The 23,728-nt window shown below is 39.6% G+C and overlaps 1 protein-coding gene across 1 annotated transcript in view; it reads right to left on the bottom strand.

Moving 5' to 3' along the window:
- Positions 1 to 23,728, bottom strand: part of RAB2A (RAB2A, member RAS oncogene family) — a 74,317-nt gene that overhangs the window by 46,830 nt on the left and 3,759 nt on the right. The window lies entirely within an intron of this gene.

The raw sequence follows: 23,728 nt of genomic DNA, 5'->3' as shown, positions 1-23,728 counted from the left end.
ACACCACTTCCTACTCATTTTCAGGCCTGTAACCTCACACTAGACCGAATCTGCTTACTTGGTAGCAACCTGCACTTACAAAACACAAAGGCAGTCATCACTTATTCATTCATTCACTTACTCAAAAAGTCTTCATCAAATGCTAACTGTGCACATGGAAAGCTGATATGCTTCCTTCCTTACAATCTAGCTCAGGGAGAGAAATTTAACAGAATGAGTGCACAAATAACCTATACGAACTGTAATTTGAAATAATTATAATGACTGCCATTTGAAAGAAGAAAATAAAGTTCTATGAGGAAGAGTAACAAAAGAGACTTGAAGGGCCGGAGAAGGTCTTTCTTAAGTGATGCAAACTAAACTGTTCAATGTCTTCTAGATTATCCGCTCAATGAGAGAAGGACAACGAATACCTTGTCACTTGCTGCCTGTCTTAAGGCAGAGATAAATCACTTAATAATTTTGCTGAATGACTGGCCCTAGTGTCAAATGCTATAATGATTGTCAAAATGCCCAGTGACAAATCAAATACATGGTCTACTCTGTCTGTGTGTGTGTGTGTGTGTGTGTGTGTGTGTGTGTGTGTGTGTGTGTGTGTGTGTGTGTGTGTGGTGTGTTTTAGGAACTATTTTATTTGTTCAAAGTTTTTTGAATGTTTTAAGATTCTAGTTAACTGAAAATAAATTGGAATTTCAAAACATTTGACCTTGGTTTTCTTCTCTTTCTTTTATCCACAATTTCTCTTTTACATTACAAAAGGCACAAACTCCTTAGATTTCTAACACCCTTGAATAACCTTTCAGATCTAGGAGAGAAAGAAAAGAAATTTTTTTTTAGTTCTTTGTGTGTTTTAAAAATTTTTATATTAGAGTATAGCCAATTAACAATGTTGTGATAGTTTCAGGTACACAGCAAAGGGACTCAGCCATACATATACATGTATCCATTCTCCCCCAAACTCCCCTCCCATCCAGGCTGCCACATAACATTGAGCAGTGTTCCCTGTGCTATACAGTAGGTCCTTGTTGGTTATCCATTTTAAATATAGCAGTGTGTACATGCCAATCCCAAACTCCCTAACTATCCCTTCCCCCCATCCTTCCCCCTTGGTAACCGTAAGTTCGTTCTCTAAGTCTGTGAGTCTGTTTCTGTTCTGTAAATAAGTTCATTTGTAACAGAAAATTATTTTTTAAGTGTTAAAGTACAAAACAGGTGAACAACTGAGATGTGAAACTTCAGTTCTGTTTTAAAAAAAGAGGCTTTAGGGCTTCCCTGGTGGCGCAGTGGTTAAGAGTCCGCCTGCCGATGCAGGGGACATGCGTTCGTGGCCCGGTCCGGGAAGATCCCACATGCCGTGGAGCGGCTGGGCCCGTGAGCCATGGCCGCTGAGCCTGCGCGTCCGGAGCCTGTGCTCCACAACGGCAGAGGCCACAACAGTGAGAGGCCCGCGTACCGCAAAAAAAAAAAAAAAAAAAAAGAGGCTTTATTTTTAAAAGCACTTTTATAGGTTCATAGCAAAATTGAGCAGGAAGTACGGCAAGTTCTCATATACTCCCTGCCCCAGGGGAGCACAGCCTCCTTCCTTATCAACATCCTGCACCACAGCGGTAACACTGGTTACAACTGATGAACATACACTGACACATCATCACTTAAAGCTCTCAGTTTACATCTGGGTTCATTTTCGGTGCCGTCCATTCCATGGATTTTGACAATTGTATAATGTACCCACCATTACAGTATCATACAGAATAGTTTCACTGCCCTAAAAATCCCCTATGCTCTGCCTATCAGCCCCTCCCTCACTCCTAGCCCACTAATCTTTTTACTGTCTCCATAGTCCTGCCTTTTTCTGATTGTCATATAGCTGGAATCATATGGTATTTTAGCTTTTTCAGATTGGCTTCTTTCACTTAGCAATATGCAATTAAGATTCCTCTGTCTCTTTTCTTCATTTCTATTTTTAACATTTGAAATCTCCCCATATGGTATAGAAAAAAATTATAATTAGAAATCACAGACTTTATTACTGAGGGACCTCAAGAATCATCTCACAGTCTGATAATCACTTAAGTGATACAAGAGCCTGAAACCCTTTTCTTACCTCACAACAGAGTATGGATTGCTCTAACAATAACAATACCACTTATTCTGACCAAATACTGACTTCACTTTCAAGACACCATATTCTTTCTTCAGGTAATCAAAGTATCTTTCAATGCAGAGAACATATCCAAGTGCCACTGTGGTGTTTCCCAAGTCTCCTTAATCACCTATCTGTAGATCATTTGTCAGGATCGGTTAAATTTACAGGTAGCTCATCTTATTCAATATATGTTGACTTCTACTATTTAATTCTGGATAAAATACTTGGGGTTTCTGGCTCACAATCACCAACACTTTTCCAGATTGCCAAATTGAATTAGCTAGTCTTTTTCTCAGTCCTCAATTTATTTGATCCGGAAACAGGATCTGTTTACGTCCATAAAATATTTCCATATAGTTTATCTACCTACAACCTCCTTGAAAATGATCACTTCTAGCTTTAACCACCTCCTTGGTCCCTTAATTCTGTGACAACTGCTCTTCTTCCATGCAAGCCTTAAATACTGGAGGTTTCACCACCATCTCATATTTGGTTATCTTTTCTCTTCAGCTGAGAGAACTAATCCAGTTCTATAGCCCCAACCTACACGTATAAATTAGTCAGTGATTACCAAATCCATCTCTTCAGCCACCATCTTAATTAATTTCACTTTTATTATATCCAATTGCCTACTGAATATGTCCACTTTGATTCCTTCAGGGCTGAAACTCAAACTTCCAAAACCGAATCCATTCCTTTTCATTTTCCTGCCTACCATCCTTCCAACAATTCAGAACAAACTCAGCATCTCCTTCAGTATTTCCTTATCTCTGGAGTTGGTTCCCAGGGCATCACACCAACAAGAAAATCACAGTCATCCTTAATTCCTCTTCCTCCTTTATCATCTACAGCGAATGGCTCACCAATCTCATGAATTCTCTCAGAAACACCTTGAATTCCACGTTCTCCCCTCCTCTTAATCCTCAGTGCTCTAGTTCTGGTCCTAGACATGATCTTTCTGCCTTTAGCCTTTGCCCTTTCTCCAACCTACTTGTATAAACCTCTGTGAAATTTTTGCTAAAATGCACATGATTAACCCGCTCTCACGGAATACTGCTTAAAATATAAAATTCAAGCCCTTCGAAACAGTAAACAAGGTTCTTTGCATTTAGGCTGAAAAACTGTTATTCCAATAGATCATATTATCATACCACAGTCTAGAGACCCTAGATTTAAGCATAACACACCATCTCCTGTCCTCTGAAATGACACCATGTTCTTCCCCCGTATCTCTTACCAAGGAACACTTCACTCCTTGGCAACTCTAAACTCATGCTTAGAGATTCCAGCTTAGGGATTCCTATGCCTTCTTCACTAAAGCATTCCTGTTCCAAAGATTCTACCAATCCTCAGGCAGAACTAATGGTACATTGGATTTCCATAATATTTCATTTATGCCTCAAAACCCTGGTCAGAATCCCAGCTGTCACTTTACTAGCTGTAACATGGGGCAAGTATTTGACCTTTCTGAGCTTCAAAATCCTATCTATAGGGCTTCCCTGGTGGCGCAGTGGTTGAGAATCCGCCTGCCGATGCAGAGGACACGGGTTCGCGCCCCGGTTCGGGAGGATCCCACATGCCGCGGAGCGGCTGGGCCCATGAGCCATGGCCGCTGGGCCTGCGCGTCCGGAACCTGTGCTCCGCAACGGGCGAGGCAACAACAGTGAGAGGCCCGCGTACCGCAAAAAAAAAAAAAAAAAAAAAATCCTACCTATAAAATGGGGGAAACTCCTACACTTTGGTGAACTGTTGTAAGAATCAAATGAAATAAATAAATGTAAAAGGGCCCCTCTACAGTGCTAGTTACCTGTGTCCAGTTCCTAAACATTCTTTGAGCTGTTTATTTAGGACATGTGCCTTTTTCTATATGCATGATATACTGCAATAAAAATAACAACATTACAGTCTTTCTGATGCATCAGCTTGACTAGGGCCCTCTCCAGTTATTCAATCAAAGACTAATCTGGGTGTTGCTGTGAAGGCATTTGGTAGACAAAATTAAAGTCCATAATCAGTTGTGTCTGGTATAAGATAGAGGTCCAGTTGCATTCTTTTGCATGTGGCTGTCCAGTCTTCCCAACATCATTTAATGAAGAGACTGTCCTTTTCCCCCACTGTGTATTTTTGGCTCCTCTGTCATAAATTAATCGACCATATATGTGTGGGTTTATTTCTGGTTTCTCTATTCTGTTCCACTGATCTATGTGTGTTTCTATACTAATACCATACTGTTTTGATTACAATAGCTTTCTAATACAGTTTGAAATCAGGTAGAGTGTGGTGCCTCCAGCTTTGTCCTTCTTTCTCAAGACTGCTTTAGGTACCTGACCATTCTTTAATTAATACAAATTACTGCACCTAATAATGCCGCTGTTAAGAGTTCCTACTATGAAGTCACCTTACCTTCTTCTTTTACTCAGGGTCCAACACACTGTCCTCAGCAGGACTCAGTGTTGTGAGAATTGACTATCTGACTACCACCACATCAATGCCAAACGATTACAAGTAACACTCATTAAAAATGCCGATTCGTAAAACCCCCACCCCACAGATTCTGATTCAGTTAAGTCTTTGGTTAGGCCCAAGAATCTAATAAACCTGCCAGTGACTTTTTTTAGGCAACGGGTCCTTCTCCACAAGGAACACTGGCATAAGTGCTAGGTATTCTACTGAAGTTTATTTTCCTAGTCCTAAACTGATTTCCACCAACTTCAAGATAATTAAAAAAAACTGACGATGGCTCCATTTTTAAAATTGTAAGACATATAGCTTTAACTTAAAGGATGTGGAAAAAGCAAAAATATAAAAGACCAATTCCTAACTACCGAAGTTTTGTCCAACTGTCATCCTGAAATCATGGCTGCATACTGTCATCTACTACACTGGGTTCTCAAAAAACAAAATGTAACAAACCACGAATTAATGACCTATCCACATAATTGAAAGTAATCCACTGAAGAGTTATATGTTTTAAAATCATACCAAAGAATTGACAGACCTCAAATACAGATCATACAGAGATATGGCAAATTGGTTTAAATGTTAGTAGCTTATTTTGCAAACACAGAAAACTATATCCTTTGTGCTAACATTCCAAATCGAAAAACCCGTGAAACATGTAAAAACAGTGAAGTCTGCTGCTCTTTTTAAACAGAAAATTAATAAACTCAGCATAGACATTAGAAAGAATACAAGCTTTACAGTTGTAACACCAGTATTCAAGTCCACCTGTATTATTTCATAACTTGTGACCTCAGACAAATTAGTTATAGAAACTAAGCTCCATTTCCACATCTGTAAAATGGAAAAAAGAAAACATGGCATTCCTACTTCAAAGGAATATCATAAGGCTCAAATGCAAAAATTTTGAATTGTGCAAATTCAGAAGTTCAATAAAAAGTGTTAGAGGATTCTTCAGGATGAATACAGCTGAGGAGCAAAATCTCCAACCAAACCCATCTGACCTTGAGTTCAAATTTTTAAATATATATTTTCTAAAATTAACTGAAGAAAATAGTCACAATCTATAATTTTCTTTTAAATAAAATGACTTCAGAGTTGTTTTCATGCTGCTGGTTTTCCAAACATCATCCCCCTCACATGTACGATAGCAATCCTCTCAATTACTGCAACTAGATACTAATCTGGTGGCTTACTGGAGTGAGCTAGAATGGCTCCCAAAGAGATATGTCCAAGTCTCAACCTCTGGAACCTGTGAATGTGGCTTTATTTGAAAAAAGGATCATTGCAGATATAATTAAGGATTTTGAGATGAGATCAGCCTGGATTCAGGCTGGGCCTAATTCCAATGACAGATGGATATGCAGGAGAGAAGGCCGTATGAAGACAAGAGGCAGAGAATAGAGTTATGCTACCACAGCCAAGGAACACCTAGAGCCACCAGAAACTGGAAGCAGCAGGAAGGATTTTCCCTGGAGCCTTCAGAGGGAGCATGGCCCTGCCTATCCCTGGATTTCAGACTTCTGGCCTCCAGAACTGTGAGAGAAACAGCCTTTTATTGTTTTAAGCCCTGAAACAACTTTCTGATAATTTGTTAAGCTGCCCTAGAAAATCAATGCACTTATCAAGAGTATCTGCCTTCCTTCTTCACCTTAGATTTTTACATTGCTCGTCTCCCACTCTTGTTGACTCCGTCTCTAATAATTCCTACTGTAATCAATAAAGAGACTCGAACACCAGAAATATTGAGAGAGTAATAAGGGAAAAAGGAAGCAAAGAATACAGAGCATTTATTTGAAAAATCTCTCAGTGAAGGCTAGGAGGGTAGGAAAGAGAGTCACTCAAAAAATATTTATTAAGTACTCACTATATTCCAGGCACTGAGCTTAGTAATAAAGAAATTAAAGAAAGTTCTCAAGAGGATGTAGCTTTAAGAACGTAAGACATCTTTTCCTCAAAACTGGAAGGTATAGAAACAAATACGCAGACAAGGCTGAAAGACTTGCTTAAGAATCAACAAAATGAAAAGGAAATAGGAAGATGTGGAGAACTAGCCCTCCTTCCCTTGATGCAAATCATCTACCGCTTTTCTTTATCTTCGTTTTACAATATTAAAGTACCCCAAGTACTAAAACACTTTTTCTGAGATGAGACCAAAACCATGAAAATGAGTAAAGCAGATAACCTCAGCTGAAAGTCTCTGATTCCTTAGGCTAGTACGCCTTATACATCAGGTCTCTGCAATATTTATTTAGCATACTTTAAGAGCTCTTTCTCCAACACTCAGTGACTTTTTGTCCACTTAGCTAACAGCTACTTATTTCTAAAACTCAACTCAAATGCTGTAACCTCTAGGAAGCTTCCATAGTGCACACCTACCTTCACAAAGTGAGTTAGGTATTCTTCTGACTCTTAAATATGGAGACTTCCTGGCTGTGTGTGTATATAAAATAATCAATATAATTGTCTGGCTTCCGGGAAGAAAACAATATCCTCTGCTGTAAATGCAAGAGGAAGGAACACTGCCAGGTTTCTGTGATCTCCCTCACCCTGTGTATGGCACGGGCTCCAGGAACCACATCCAGACCTGAGCTCAGACCAACAGATGAAGAAGGCAGGCCTCACTGAAGGGTAAAACACAGGCTTAGAAGAGCTCCAACCACTCTCTTTATTCAGCCACTATGGGGACTGGAGAAGCCCTAACCTGGCAGTTTATTTCTTACCCTGCAATCTTTATGAAACCTCCTCCGCAGTTTGGATTTTTGCCCCCTTAGTTTCTACCTCCGTTTTCTGTCCCAGGATCCCATCCAGGACACCACATTACACTTGGTTGCCGTGTCTCCTCAGGCTCCTCTCGGCTGTGATAGTGTCTCAGACTTTCCTTGCTTTTGATGACCTGGACAAAAGTCTTGAGGAGTACTGGTCAGGTATACTGTAGAATGTGCCTCAGCTGGGATTTGTCTGATTTTTTTTCCCTGCGACTGACTAGAATACGGGTGTTTGGGAGGAAGACGACAGAGGCAGAGTATGATTCCCATCAAAAGGGTACATACTATCAACATGACTGATTATTGCTGATGTAAACTTTGGTCACCTGGCTGAGGTAGTTTGCCAAGTTTCTCCACTGTAAAGTAATCCTTTTGCCCTTCCCTTTTCATACTAGATCCTTTGGAAGGAAGTCACTGTGTAGCCTGATCCTCTAGGCTTAACAAAGTTTTAACCTCTGTATTCCCCCTGCCTGGTTTCTCTTTGTACGATGTCATATTTCACCTCCCCCGATATCCAGTCTTCTGCCCTTCCATAATGTTTCAACAGTATCATGTGTTTTTGTTACTTTTATATTAAAAAATATATGAAATAGAGCTCACATTTGGAGTACGTACTCCTCTGAGATGGAAAAGTGCCTGAAAATGTTTTAATTTTTTCACTCCCTACAACATCCTCCCCTAAATCCTGTTAATTCCAACTGTCACCAGTATCCTCTTCATTTTCACTATCATTGTCTTAGATAAGGCCTTCGTTACTTCCTACCTGGATCACTGTAGTAACCATCCAACTACACCCCATCTTTCTAATCTGTCCTACATATGAGTGCACCAGAGATGGATGAGAAAAGATAGAAGGACTACATTTAACATCTAGTATGTCTCTGCTGCTGTATTACAACATGAATATATACAGACATATACATACACATGTGTATGTGTGTGTGTATATATACACATTTAATTTCTAATTTAGTCGTAACTCTAGTCCTGTACTCTTTCCTTTAAAAACTTCAATATTTTCTACTGTCTACAGAATAAAGTTCAAACTCTACCTTAACCTGTCACAACCCAGTACTTACCTAAGTCCAACATGTCTAATGAACTTATCTTTCCTTATTTCCACTAACTGTCTGACACAGGGTCTATACTACGGTTAAGCTGAATGGTTTACAACGAGGAAATTACAAGGTATGGCACTTAGCAGATGTGTAATAAATGACAACTATCTTTCTGGTTTTTGCCTAGCTTTACATTTTGATTATTTAACATTTTTACTTGTCTAAACCCTACTCACTTTCCAAGGACCAGCTCAAATGCCATTTTACCCTAAGTTTTCCGAGGAGGAAGGCACTCTGGACCCTATGAAGTTCCAGGCTTTCTCCAGGACCTCAATCAGAGCCCTTATGACATTCTACCATCACTGCTAGACTATAAACCCCTTAAGGGCAGGGACACACCTGATTCACTTTTTAAATTCTTCTTAGAACTGTGTTTTACATTTGGTAAACTTTTACTGTTGCAGCCTCCTGCATTGCAACACACACCACCAGTTTAAGAGATAAATACCGGACTACTTTTGGATCCTGTGTGTGGTGCTGGTAGAAAAAGTTGTTTCAGGTCTCTAGGCCTTGTTTGCTTATTTGTATAATGGTAATCATACCATTCACCTTATTCAGAAGGCTACTGTGAGGAATAAAAGAAACAGCATGCAGAGAATAAAAGGTAACACGTCTGTGCTTTTTCTTCCTTCCCCAGTACGCAGAGGCAGACCAACACACCATCCCATGCTACGGCACAGTACTCTACACGTACGCTATTAAGCACTTCTCACATTAAACTTTTACCATCAGTTCACACATCTACCTGCCTCCCTTGGGGGCAGAAAATCACTTTGCTCTGTGGCCTGGCTTAGAAAGCTGATGCTCAGTGAGTGAAGAGCATGTGTATCGCATGCTCACTGAAAAGGTCACAAAATGACATACTCGCCTTTTCTACTTAGTGACAAACTTAGTCTACATTTTAAAAAGTCAATTTCTCAAAAAAAATTGTATTCCCCATAGTGGCTTTTCCAGATAGAAAAATGATGCTAGAGAATGAAAACGTGACTGCATGAAATTAAGAACTGCGTTCCTAATAGTATCTGCCCCTAATTGAAGTGTACTTGCCCTTTGGAAACATCAGGTCTAGCAAGTGCACTGCTGTGCCAGGTATCAGTCAAGTGCCTCCTGCTCTAGACCCTCTCTGGCCTGCTGGAGACACGAGGACGTCTCTCCCTTGACAGCTGGCATGATAGGAAGTACCACCGGTAGAAAGTAGCACTCCAGCTCTCTGTGGCCACTGGCCCCCAGCGCCCCTTCAGGCTGCTTCTCAGGGGCTCCCAGGCGCAGCCCCGCCCCACAGAAGGCTTCCCACAGCTTCCCAACCCATCATGGCCCCTCAAGTGCAATTCTCGGCCACCAGATGGGCCTCAGCTGCGAGCCTCCAAAGATGTCTGGATGCCAGATTTGTTTGTTCCTTCCTTCCTTGCTCCGCCTCAGTCTTAGGGGTAGTGGCTGTGCCCTCTACCTGCGGTTGCTGTATTCTTAGAGTTCTCTTAGCCAACTCCCCATTACTCTAATCCCATATTAGAGTCAGTGGTTCCTTACACCAGACATTCCCTGTTCGAATTCCTGTGTGGTTTCTGTCTCCTAGTTGGACTCTGACTGATATGAACTAATATGGTTAAAATACATGCTTCATTAAAATAAAACAAATTTAACTTGGTTAAGTCAAGGATTTTTTTTAACACAAGCCGAGTTTAGATATCCTTAGGAAAGACCTAGTTTGTGCAATATTTTCACAAAAACAAAGCTAGGTGCAATTTACATTTTTAAAAAATTGAAAAATAAAATGGAGCATTTGCTAATTTACAGAGAATAAATGACAGAATATTAAATTTAATAGCAAGTAAGATAGCAGAATGTGGTTAAAAATAGCATCTCTTTCCTTTTTTCCTCCCACTCTTGGGACTTTCCTGAACTAGTTTGTTTAATGGTGGAAAATGGCTTAGAGTGAGAAGAATCAGAACGAAGAAAACTGAAGTATAAACTACCTCTCAGAATATCAGAATGTCTCAGTATGCTGGAACCAAAGAGGTCTTCTGTGCAGTGTTTTCTAAACAGTAGGCTGTAACCAGTTAGGTCATGAAATCAATTTACTGGATTACAACTAGCAGTAAAAAAATGAACTAGAATAAACCAGCAAATATTAGACTGTATGTACTAAATAAAGTTAGGATGAGTGCTGTTTGGAAACGATTGTTTTAGATATGTATATGCACTTACACACATATCTGAACCCTGGGTTGCAATGTAATAGGTTATTGCAGCTTGTAAAAAACAAACTTGGAAATTATTCTCCAGCATCTCATCCAATCACATATCCAATGAAAGAACCCATCCACAATATTTACGTTAGTAAACACGGCAAGACGAATCAGCCAAAGAATCTAGAATACTTCTATTCTCATTTAAAGAACATTTACAAGAACAGGGATCAAGGGAAAAATATGACTGAATCATCAGTTGGCAATTTAACATATAAATAAATAAATAAATAAATATACCTTGCATACCATGAGTCATCTACTAGGTGACAATTCTATTACATAAACCTCTTTGCAAAAAGATCTTTCAAATAGGTAAAATTAGGATGACCCTGTATCCTGGTTTGCCAGGGACAGGCTTAGTTATTCCTGGTGTCCTGAAACATTAGGGATCAGCCTGGACGATGAATTACATGGTTTCCCTAAAGTGCTGATTCTCAAAAGTGTGGTCCCCAGAACAGCAACATCAGCAATCTCTGGAAACTTGTTAGAATGCAAATCATCAGCCCCGCCCCAAACTTAGTGAGTCAGAAACTTTGGGCTGGAGTACTGAAATCAGAGTTTTACCAAGCTCTCCAGGTGATTCTCATGTGCCCTAAAGTTTGAGAACCACTGGCCTAGATATAACCAATTAAAATGCTGGTTTCAGCGTCTCATCCTCTTTAGTTTTCCAGCTACACAACTAGTGTGACGCCATTACATGCTTGGTATAACAGAAAAGCGAAGTATGTTTCACCTCGGTACAGGTTAAGTTCAAAACAGGGTTATCCTGGTTTCCACTTAGTATCTTTGGCAATTCCTCAGCTTAGAACAGCTAGACTACCTGATGCCTGCCAAATACCCAAAGGACATGCTTCGCTATACACAAGTAGTTTTTACTGCAGCCATGGAGTCCTACAATTGAGTTTATGCTAACATACTCTTGTCTTATGTAAAATATATGCCTGACTTTTGACATTTTGAAGGTGAAAATAAGCTCCCTCTTCACACACAATCTTATCTGACCATAACAGTAAGCCTATGGCATCAGTAAAGCAGGAATGATAACCTTTTAAAAAATTTTTTTTTTTTTGCCATGTGGCTCGCAGGATCCTAGTTCCCTGACCAGGGAATTGAACCCAGGCCGCGGCAGTGAAAGAGCTGAGTCCTAACCACTGGACCACCAGAGAATTCCCGATAACCTCATTTTGAAGATGAAGAAAGTGAGGCTTAAGTGACATGCCTCAAGTTAACACAGTAAGAGGCAGAACTGAAAGTCAGAATCAGGTTTTTTAATTCCAAGCCATATTTTTCCACTATACTGTCCAACCTCCTGAGTTTGTTCTCAGATACATATTACTACTTGCAACCAATACCTCTCCTAACTAAAAAGAAGATATCTCACTTACCAGGTTATTAGCAGCAATACTAAGAGGAAGAAGGGAAATGTTCTATAAGCTAAATGACTCTGACAGAGCAGAAATTTAATGAAGGAAGAAGGTTTTAAAAGAAATGAATATACAACTTCCTCGATGTTGACTTTATCCCAAACAACAATGTTCCAGTGAATACATCAGGTATACTAACATACTTCAATCTGACCATTTTCCTAATCCTTTCATAGGTAAAGATTCCAAATAAGAACTACAGCATCTCAGAAATAGATTTCAGTGAAATAGTTTGAAGATGATACTTTTTCATGATGCTGTGGGAAGGAAGGTGTCTGGATGTAAATGTACAAAATAATTACTGTACAGTAAGTTTATTGTACATGATCTCTAAGTAGTATGTTACGATATAAATGGGTATCAAAATTAGAGGCTGTAAGCAGAAAGATCTATTTCAAGCAGCTGCCAGATTAATAAGAAGTATGTGATAACAGTAACTAAATCAAGCTGCTAAACCCCCAAACATAGACTTGGTATCAGTCGACAAAGATAATGTTGAGACTAGCCTGTTAAATTTAAGTACATGAAATACATACCGAGCTCAAAATTAAATATTCTTTCTAAATTCTTATTTTTAATGGAAGGTGATTTGTGACCTTCCATTGTGGTCACATGTGACCTAGGCTGAGCCAATCAGATGTTCCTGTTCAGAATTTGGAATGCTGAAGGAATACTTCAATATCAGGGACCAACAAGCGAGAATTCACGGTGGCTGCAGAGGAGGTGACAGACGACTGGCAACGCATCAGCATCTGCTTCAGCAGGAGTTTGGCTGTGCCTTGCCTTCCTTGGTTTTGTCATTTTCAAGCTTGATTATACTGCCTTCCTATTAACTCTATGGAGCACCCAATCTTTACAATAAAATCTTCCTCTGCTGAAGTTAACCACAGTAGGTTTCTGCTGTTTGCTACCACAGACCAGGACTAACAGAATCAGGAACTGACTGAATTAATAATGGTTCAGCTATGCAGGCTTTTTTAAAAGAATGAAACAGATTTACATGTGATGATATGTTAAGACACCCAAGATTTACCTTGAAGTGAAAAAAATAAAGGTATAGAACAGCACAATTTGTATAATCATATTGGTGGGACTGGGACACACACACACGCAGGCTTAAAGATGTACAGAAAATTTCTAGAAGGATACACAAACCATTACCATACTATGTAAAGTGGTGGAGTATTTAAATTTTCATTTTTTACCACAAGCATTCATCATTTTTACCATAATAAAAAAATGTTTTTCAAAGAATCTATTTTAGCATCAAACACTATATAAGCAATACTTTTACTGGCCTCATCCAGTGACCTCCATAGCGATGTGGCATTTAAATAACTAGCAAAACTTCTAGTGTGACCAGAAATAGTTACATTAAATATTGGTCTGCTAAGAAAATTAGAAGCCTGCAAGTAAAATAATGTGTTGTGAAATAGAAGATTTTGATTTCTTTTTTTAACTCCTAAAAACCACTAAAGAATAAGTAATCAGCAGTTCTTTTAACAAAACATACTCATGGCTAAGGCTCAAAATTCACATATTCACGCTCACATCCAATACAATTTTTCCAGTTCTCAGGTAAATTCTCCAAGAAAGGAAACTCTAAGCCAGAGAGGACGGGGGAAAAAAAAGACCGAGAAAGAAAATAAGGTTAAATGGAGGAAAGGCCTCAATAACCTTTGTCAGAAACCTGCATGAAGGGTTGAAATTTATCCCATTTAGAGATGGGGAATAAGGCTTCTTCTGTGAAGCGTCCAGAGGATACAAAACCGACTCTTGAAACTGCACCACACAACACTCTTCACGGTACATGGTCCCTAGATTCCTTCAGTCTTCACCCCCCAGAAACCCTGACAAAAACTCTACACGGCCACACTCCGGATCACGTTCCTGGTATAAAGTCATCTGCCCTTCTTGGCAAAATAAAAGACTGAGGAGCTCAGCTCAATTCTCTGTTCTCCACACATAACAAATACAAAAATAGGGGCAAAAGTACAAACTGATTCTACGGGATTATTAGGTGGAAAATTTCTCAAACAAACGAGACCATGCCTGATCAAGTCACATCTGATCTATCATTTGTAAAATGTGGCCAAGAGCTATCTAGGATTACTGTGAGAAACATATGAAAGCCATAGAACAGTATTCAGCATATAGTAGGTGCTCAATAAATGTTTACTGAAAATCCGAATCTGTCATGAGCCACTCACTCCAGTCAGAATGAACCTTCTCCATGCTCCTTTAGTACTCTCTGTACATACACATCTCTATTTCATCATCTTGTAATCTCTGTGGCAAATTGGTCTCCCCTCTAGGGTGGGGCAGTCTTGTTCGTTTTTCTAACTCCAGCACAGGAAATGCTCACATAGTATCTTACATTTCTCTAAAAAGAAAAAAAAATTCGAATCCAATCCCCTACTGTTTGCGTAAATACTATCTTCCAAGCCCTAATGTGTCAGTCAAACCTCTGCTTGCACAGCCTCGGTAACAGACCAACTCACCACTTAACACACTCTCTCCATTTCACAGGCAGTCTTCTCTTCCTGGTCCTGGTTCTGTCCGCGAAAAGCCACAAAGGGTAAGTTTAAGTCCTTTTTTATATGACAGTCACCTAAGTATTTGAAGGTCATTATTATATTCTCCTTTGCCTTTTTTTTTTGTTGTTGTTAAAATGTTTCGGTTATTTCAACCATTCCTAAAATGTCATGGTTGACAGAGACCCTGACTGGTCTCCGAGCACAGACTCCAACGTGCAGATATCCCTCTGAAATAAGAGTTTCCATAAGCGAATTGCAGTTGAGTCCTGACAGAGTACAACCATTACCTACCTTGTTTGTACATCACACTTCTACTAACCTAGAGCCACATTTATTCCTTCGTTGGCTTTATTACTCATCTGACTCATACTGAATCTAGTCATGTAAAACTTTTTAGGTTTTAGACATATCCTGCTATTTAACCAGGTGACCATCATCTTGTATTTGTATGGTTGTTTTAAACGTAAATATAGGGCTTTCACTTCATTTTTATTAAGTTCCATTTTGCTAAATTTAGCCAATCATTCTGGCTGTCAAGGTTATTTTGGATTCTGTCTGGTGTAATCCACACATCAGCTCTTTCAACCAAAGTGGACTTTATCCAAGCTCTTGCCAATACGAAATATAAAAATCCAGGACTGAATATAGCAGCATGCTCCCTCCAGCTTGCCTACATGGGGAAGTCCTTTATGGATACAGTCATTCAACCAGTTAAAAATCCACTTTTTAGCTGCAAAACCAGAAGAATTTCTTCACCCCATACCAAAGGTTATCCTGAAAAAGTGTAACAAATACCTTCCTTAAAGGACTGGTGAATCAACTCACCAGGCACACAACTACTACTGCTTTAACTTGTAACTAATTTCCCTATTTATTAATCTTTGTATCAAGTAAAGCTTTGAGCGTAAGTGATTTTGGACACATGTACTTTTACTTTGCCCTTTGAAACGGTTTAAACTGAAACAACAATACTTCGTCCAAAGAGATAAGAAGATAACCTTTGATCAACAGATTCATTTATACTGAAGACTTCTGTAGATCCACAGAACTGCCTCTTTCCAAAAGGGTTCAAAATTGAGAGAAAGCATTCAAGAGGTACATCAAGGTACCAAGAGTGAGTGTAGGAGCCCACTATCAGCCTTATCACCTCCTTCCTGAAGACCGCTGAAAAAGAACACCTCCTACCTGATATTCTTCTCAATCTCAAGTGGCTCATGAGGACATCTGAGCTTGGAAAAGACGTTTTCTTTTATGCAGTCCAGAAAGAATTTCAGGATCAAAGAACTGCCATTTTGCAGGTTAACATGTGCTCTTGCTTCCTTCAACTCAAGTAACTACAATTTGAGGTCAGCATGGTGAACAGCTTTTTCTATAGGCAAGACCTCCCAAACTAACTAAATTTTAGGGTACTCAACAAATTAGAAAAAATTATCTCTAAAATACTGCTATTAATGAAGCACTTTGCAGCTTAAAGGCATCTGTGCACAATGTTTATTTCAAACTCACAAGAAAATCCTGTGAAGTAGCTAAGCCAGACATTACTACTAACTTTTTCTAGATGAGAAAATTGAAGTTGAAGACGTCTGAACTTTACCAAGGGACAAGTAAGCAGAGGAGCTGTAATATTCTAATTACAAATACCAGGCTCTTAGACAATTTTCAAGAGTGCTGTCTAAGCTAAAATACCCAGAAAGGACTTAGAATAATATATTGTTTGCCTTCTAGATGCATAGTAGTTATTGCTAAAGGTGGACAAATGCTAAAGGGGGAGCCATCCATCAATGTTAATAATGCTGGAGGCCACAGAGCAAGCATAAAGGCACCACTTACACTGATTTATCAACTGTAAATAAACAAAGGGAAACAAATCACTGACACTTGCGTTTCAAAGACAGCTACAAAGTTAGGGGGAAAAAACCAAAAACCAGCGCTAGAGCACTGGTGAATAACCCTATAGAGTGCACTAGCCGGTACTTTACACATTTTACAAAGAGAAAACTCAGGAATCTAAATTAATTGTTCACCTGCACAAATGAGAGTTATTGGCAGGTATCCTCTTTTCACATTGCCCTATAAGGAGCAGGTGACACTATACATGCTTGGGAAATCTGACCACCATACTGCTTCCTGTGTGGGACAAGTGCTGCCTCTCCCAAAAGCCCATGGCAAAGGGGCATGCCTGTGACCTATGCCCTGATCCCTGCGAATGGCTGAACCAGGCTGGTGCCTAATAGTAGATAAAAATTCAAATTCCCCAATGATTAAATTCTCCTAGTAAAAGACAGCCTCTCAGATTGAATTTTTTAAAAATATATCACTGGGCTATATAAAAAACAGGTTTAAAAAAAGTGACATAGGGCTTCCCTGGTGGCACAGTGGTTAAGAATCCACCGGCCAATGCAGGGGACACAGGTTCAAGCCCTGGTCTGGGAAGATCCCACATGCCATGGAGCAACTAAGCCTGTGCGCCACAACTACTGAGCCTGCGCTCTACAGCCTGCGAGCCACAACTACTGAGCCCGTGTGCCACAACTACTGAAGCCCACGCACCTAGAGCCCGTGCTCCACAAGAAGCCACCACGACGAAGAGTAGCCTCCGCTCGCCACAACCAGAGAAAAGCTTGTGCACAGCAAAGAAGACCCACGCAGCCAAAAATAAAATAAATAAAAATAAAATACTTAAAAAAATTTTTTTAAAAAGTGACATAGTAGGGCTGAAACAAAAATTAGAGTTGACTGATAACTACTCTGGAGAGTGATTCAGATTAGCTGGTAGAGCTGAAGAGGGGCACCCATTCCACCCACAGTTCCACTTGAAGGTGTATCTCCAGAACTCAGCACATGTGCTCTAGGAGCAGGCATGAGAATAACCCATGCAGTGCTATCTTTTAGAATGCAACAGAATATAAAGAAAACTAAACTGATCAAGCAATAAATACCAACAAAATAGAGCAAAATATATTAATATAGATAAAGCCCTGAAAATAATGTTGAACAAAACAGTTTCAGAGCAAGTACAGTAAAATTCCATTAATATGAAGTTGAAAAAAATACAAAAAAGTACTGTGCATTGTTTATAGGTACATACATATATACATATGTAGTAATCATTTGGAAACTTTCATAGGAATAATAAACACCAAATTCAGGAGACTGGTTACCTCTAGTGACAAAGAGGTGAAGCGCATACAATGGGCTTCAACTGTATCTGTAATGTTTCCTAAACAAAACAAAACAAACAAAATACCTCATTCCAAAAGAAAAAGGAGAGAGGATAAAATAAGTATACACTAGGCAAATATGAACAAAAAGTTAATATTTAAAATTAATATCAAATACTTGAATACTAAAAAGCATACTACCAAATACACAACATGTAAAATTATAGGGGAACTTAAATAACAAAGGAATAATTAACTTTTCAGCGAGATATAATGCCCATACACACCTTACAAATTAGCCCTCAAGTTCACTGGGGGTGGGGGGGGGGTGGAATCAATTTGACAAAAACTACAAAACAAACAAAAAATCCCCCAAACTCACCCAACCATCGTAATAGGAGATATTTACATCTCGCCCCCAAATTCAAAAGACTATGAGGAATACAGAAGGTGTGACACACACAACTAGCAGGACTGCTCTGATGGACACGTATGGAGCCCTGAACCCACCACACACCCAAGAATATACTTTTCCAGCGCACATGCGACATATACAAACAGTGACCAAGTACCTGGCTACAAAATTAGTCTCAAATACTGAAGAATCAATATACACAGTCTGTATTACTTAAGCGAAATAAAGTCAGAAACTAATAATGAAAAAATATTGTTTTTTAAAAGAAGAGAGAAAAAGAAAAAATATGTTTAAAACAAAAAACACATTCCTAATTATCTTAAGGCTTAAAAGAGAAGCCATGAGAGGAAAACAAAGATTTCAGAGTGTCCAGTTCCCCAAGACTTGATCACAGTTTTTCTTGGATTCCTCAGCACTCTTCAAATTCTTATCAAAACCTCTCTTCTTCAGCTAGCTGGAGGAGGCTTTTGTTCTTCTTAATCAAATGGGTCCTTCCTAGAACAAAATCAGTCCTTCTACATCATTAGTGGATTGGATGGGCATATAGGCTACATTAAGCAAAGCCGATAAAAATAGACGCTTAATAAAATGAATCTTGCTAAACAATTTTGAATCTTGTTAAAAAAATGTTGATAAAGGAACCTTCCATAAAACATCTAGTGGCAAACAAATATGGTAAGTACAAAAAAACACCAACGTAGGCTAGGAAAGCAACAATTCGAGTCAAGGATGGCAAACTCTTTAAAGTATCAGCTGGCCATAAATGAGCAAGCTAAGCAGGGAAGTGGAAAAAAAAAAAAAAAAAGAAAAAAATCACCACATTAGGACACATGCAGGGCGAAAGAAATTACTTCTGTTATGAACAGCATTAGTCAAACACTATACAGCACTGGTCAAGTTTGGGTTAGTTTTTCAAATGTATATGGGGAAATTACTGAAACATTCAAAGAAGCAGAATAAAAAATGAGGATGAAATATTAACCATTTCTTGAGTCAGTGTTACACATATTATCCATTTATTCATTCCATTTTATAGATGAGGACCCCGCGACTCAGAGACTGAAGAGGTTGCCCAAGCTCACAGAGCTTGTGAGGAGCAGAGAACAGACTTTATTCTTTTTTTACATAGAATAGTTCTGCCCTGTTTTGAAGAGTGGAGGTGGCTTCTGTTTTAGTAAAGGGAATTGAGGGACTGTGTACTCTCACGTCAACTCAACAGACCAAGCAGTTGGTAAGCCAACACAAGAGCCGTGACATGGAATTTGTGGGAATCAAGAAATGCATATGGGAGATGCATACGGGAGATGCATACGGGAGAGAGAGCATGGACTCTGGAGTCAGAAGGACCTGGGTTCAAATTCCAGCTTGGCCACTTAATGGCTGTGTGATAGGACAATAAGTCTCCCTTTCCTCACCTGTAAAATGGAGCCTTCCTCACGGATATTACTGTTCAGATTCATTGAGTTATACCACTAGAAAAGGCCCTATGTGTATAAATATATTACTTGTATATTTACATTTTTCACTACTTTACACTGTATTCTTTTTAAGAAGAATCAGAAGAAAATGCCTTTCAAGACTCAATTAAGGAATAAGTATATGAATGCACGTACTTTTAAAAATGGATACTATAATTAAGGTAAATGAAAACAGGGTTCTCTGCACAGCTTAGTACTAAGTACAGTGCCCACTTCAAAAAGGTATACACAACACGGGTATTTACTGTTTCTACCCACTGCTTCTCCTCAGCCTGCCGTGGTAGGCAGAAAAATGCCCCACCCCCAAAGACATACACACCCTAATCCCCGGAACCTGTGAATGTGCTACCCTACATGACAAGAGGGACCTTGCAGATTAAGATTACAGATCTCGAGATGGGAGATTATCCTGGATTATCCAGGTAAACCCAATCTAAGTATATGAGTCTTTAAAAGCACAAAACCTTTCCCAGCTTCAATCAGATATGGGATGACTCAAGAAGAGTCAGAAAGATGTGACATAGGACTTCCCTGGTGGTGCGGTGGTTAAGAATCCGCCTGCCAACGCAGGAGACACGGGTTCGAGCCCCGCCACAACTACTGAGCCCTCGTGTCACAAATACTGAAGCCCGTGCGCCTAGAGTCCGTGCTCCACAACAAGAGAAGCCACCGCAATGAGAAACCCGCACACTGCAATGAAGAGTATCCCAGGCTCGCAACAACTAGAGGAAGCCTGCGCGCAGCAACAATGACCCAACACAGCCAAAAAAAAAAGATGTGACATAAAAGGACTTGATCCACTGTTGCTCGCTTTGAAGATTAAGGAAGGGGGTCATGGGCCAAATCCTGTGACGATGTGGGTAGACGCTGGAAGCCGGGAAGAGATGACAGCCAGCAAGAAAATGGACATCTCAGCATGGAACTCTATCCCTACCAACACCCTGAATCACCAAGGACCCTCCAGAAGGGTACCCAGCCCTGCCAAAACCTTGATGTTAGCCCAGTGCAACACACATCAGACTACTGATATGTACATGAACTTATGTAGAGCTTCAGAACTCTAAGATAATAAATTTGCATTGTTTGAGCTGCTAAGAATATGGTGGTTTGTTACATTAGCAACATGAAACTAATACGCTCTCTCTTACTTGCATTAAAAAAACTGTAAAAAATTTTTATGTAAGTGCCCTTAAATCCTTTCTGAAACAAGGACAAATAAATTGGCCAATGCATGCAGCCTAACCAGCAGAGGCTACCTAGCACACATTCATCGTTTTCTGAGGCACTAACTCTGTGCCAGGCACAGTCTTGCCTTCAAGAACTACACTCAGCATCATCCATCAATATTCATTTTCTCCCTCAGATTTGACCAGAAACACAAGTAACTGTCAGCTACCCCTGAAAAATGGCAACATTTTCAAGACAGAACTGGAGAAACTCAGAGTTACATCATAGCTATGAAAAGCAGAAGAGGTGGGGAGAGGGAAGAAACAGTTTGCCCCAAAGGACATAGCTCAGTTTCTTCATCTATGAAATGGTAACCTCACACATACCAGTTGAAGGACTGAAAGATAAAAAGCTTTTGATATTGTGTATGAACTATAAAAAGTGTGGAGAATCCCTCATAAGAATCTACTAGGTAGACAGAGTGCCAAGAACTAACGTAATGGAGAATTCCATATAAATTCACCCTGGATATGCCTTAGGGATTACTTCAACAGAATCCCAGAAAGCAGAAAATCTTACAGTTTTAGAAAAGAATCAGTTTTAGAAAAACAGGCAAAAAGGCTCATAATTGACAAGGAGAGGAATGTCACAGTACCACTACAAACAATGCTTTTAAAAAACAGATGTCCAGGACTCACTGCAGATCTACTAAAACAGCATCTCCAAGGACGAGACCCAAGTCGTTTGAGTTGAGAAACACCACAGGAATGAAAGGGGGTGTCTACGGGTGTATATAGCAGAGGGAATCTAGCATCTTTTTGCCAGGTGTCCTTTACTTACAAGTGAAGAATAACAGCTAGAATGTGGAGTATTTTCAAACCAGCAAATAAACGAGGCTGATGAAATCAAATGGGGAAGTTTCACAGAAAACAAAAAGTCAGAAAGAGGGACAAGGGCGGTATGTGGTTGCATCTCTTGTAGCAAAGGACACAGCCTCCCAGACTGAGGATGAGCAGAGAATAACAAAATGGAGCAAGCACAGCTGGGCCAGAGTGAGAGGGAAAAACAGCTAAGCTGGCAAAATCAGGATCTGCTCAAGTGAAACAGCAAAATTACTGGCTACCACAAGAGGAGGAGAGCTGTCGAGATGACATGGGGGAGGGGGAGCAGTGGGGGAGATAAAGGAGAAAATTAATTTCAGGTTGGCGCAGGAATGGAGCGCGGGCATAAAGGACGAGAGCACTAGCTAGAAGAGCGAGGGCCACGACTGGAGATGAGGACGCAGGTTCACCAGGAGAGAAGGGGAAAAAGGAATGAGAACAATAGGGCCACGGCCTCCCCGCTTCACTAGAAAGTCTCAGGAGCAATATAAATATTAGGGGAAGCAAGCAGGACATAAACGGTCTAGGAGAGAAGGAGAAAGAGAAAGGGCAGTCAAAAATCCTGAAAGACTACAAACAACATGCATAAAGCAAAAACTTCAAGGAAATTCTAGATGATGTTAAAATGTATGTTTCAGGCACATTTTAGCTCTCTCATTTAATAAAACAACTAAACACATCTAAAAACAGGCAAAACTAAACAATATAGTTTAGGGATGTGTAAATGATACAACTGTGAAGAAAAGCTAGGGAAGGAATAATACAGAATTCAGGCTAGTGGAAGCCTGGCGGAGAGGTATACGATGAGGCTCTGTATTTCTCTGGAATGGGTGTTTGATTCAATACTACTCTTTAAAGTGTGTAAACATATAACATGCATATGTTTTTATATGCATGATATATTTCATAATTAAAAAAAAACTTCAGTGGAATTTTTCTTCCTCCCAATTTCCCAGTTTGTTTTCCTACGTTTGTTTTCCAAAATAATCTAACAAACTTGCTCATATAATTATATAAAATGATTAGCGAGTGTTTCTGGCCTCAGATTTTGTAACAAGAAGCTGCACCTCAGGTCTAGTGAATCAAAATCGCTGAGAGTTGGGCCACTGAATCCTTCAAAAAAAAAGAATGAAACCAACACCCTAGGTGACTCACAAGAATCTAAAGAAACTCAAGTTTGAGTCTCCCACAGGAAGAGGTCTTCTTTCTGTTACAGCCCTAAAGCTCTGGAGAATCAAATGCCATTCCTTCCCCAAGTTCTCTGGGATTTTGCTCCTGCCCTCTCTCTAGTATTTTCAAACTTTCAACCTCAAGTCTCCCCTATCCTAATACACACACACACACACCAGCCAACTTGATCCTGCAGCCAACTCTAAACTCACTCTTTCCTTCTCTTTCACACTCAAAGTTTTCTAAAATGGCCCACAGTATGGCTCTGTTTTTAACTTCCCAATATCACTCTCTCTTTTAAAACCATCATTGATTGAGCTGCAAACATGTACTTCCAATTACCTACTAGACGATTCCCCTTTGCTCACCTGGCAAATCCTTATGCATTCTAATTTCAGCTCAAATATCACCTCCCAGGTAAAGCCCTGCAGCACCTCCCCCAAGCGCCCATCCACTCACCTATTAAACATTTCTGATACAGAATGCCTACCCTTACTTTTAAGACAAAGCTAAAAACTTTCCAAACAAACAAAAAAATTAAGATCCATGTAGTAAAGGTGGTCAAAAGGTACAAACTTCTAGGTATAAGATAAACAACGCCTGTGGATGTAATGTATGGCATGATGAGCATAGTTAACAACAGTGTATTGAAGAGCTGAAAGTTAAGAGAGTATATCTTAAAGGTCTCATCAGAAGAAAAAAAACCTTTCAAACTATGTGTGGTGATGGATGTTAACTAAACTTATTGTGGTAA

Source organism: Globicephala melas, chromosome 17, assembly GCF_963455315.2.
Source record: "Globicephala melas chromosome 17, mGloMel1.2, whole genome shotgun sequence".
Taxonomy (NCBI): Eukaryota; Metazoa; Chordata; class Mammalia; order Artiodactyla; family Delphinidae; genus Globicephala; species Globicephala melas.
This window is presented reverse-complemented; position numbering and strand designations above follow the sequence as displayed.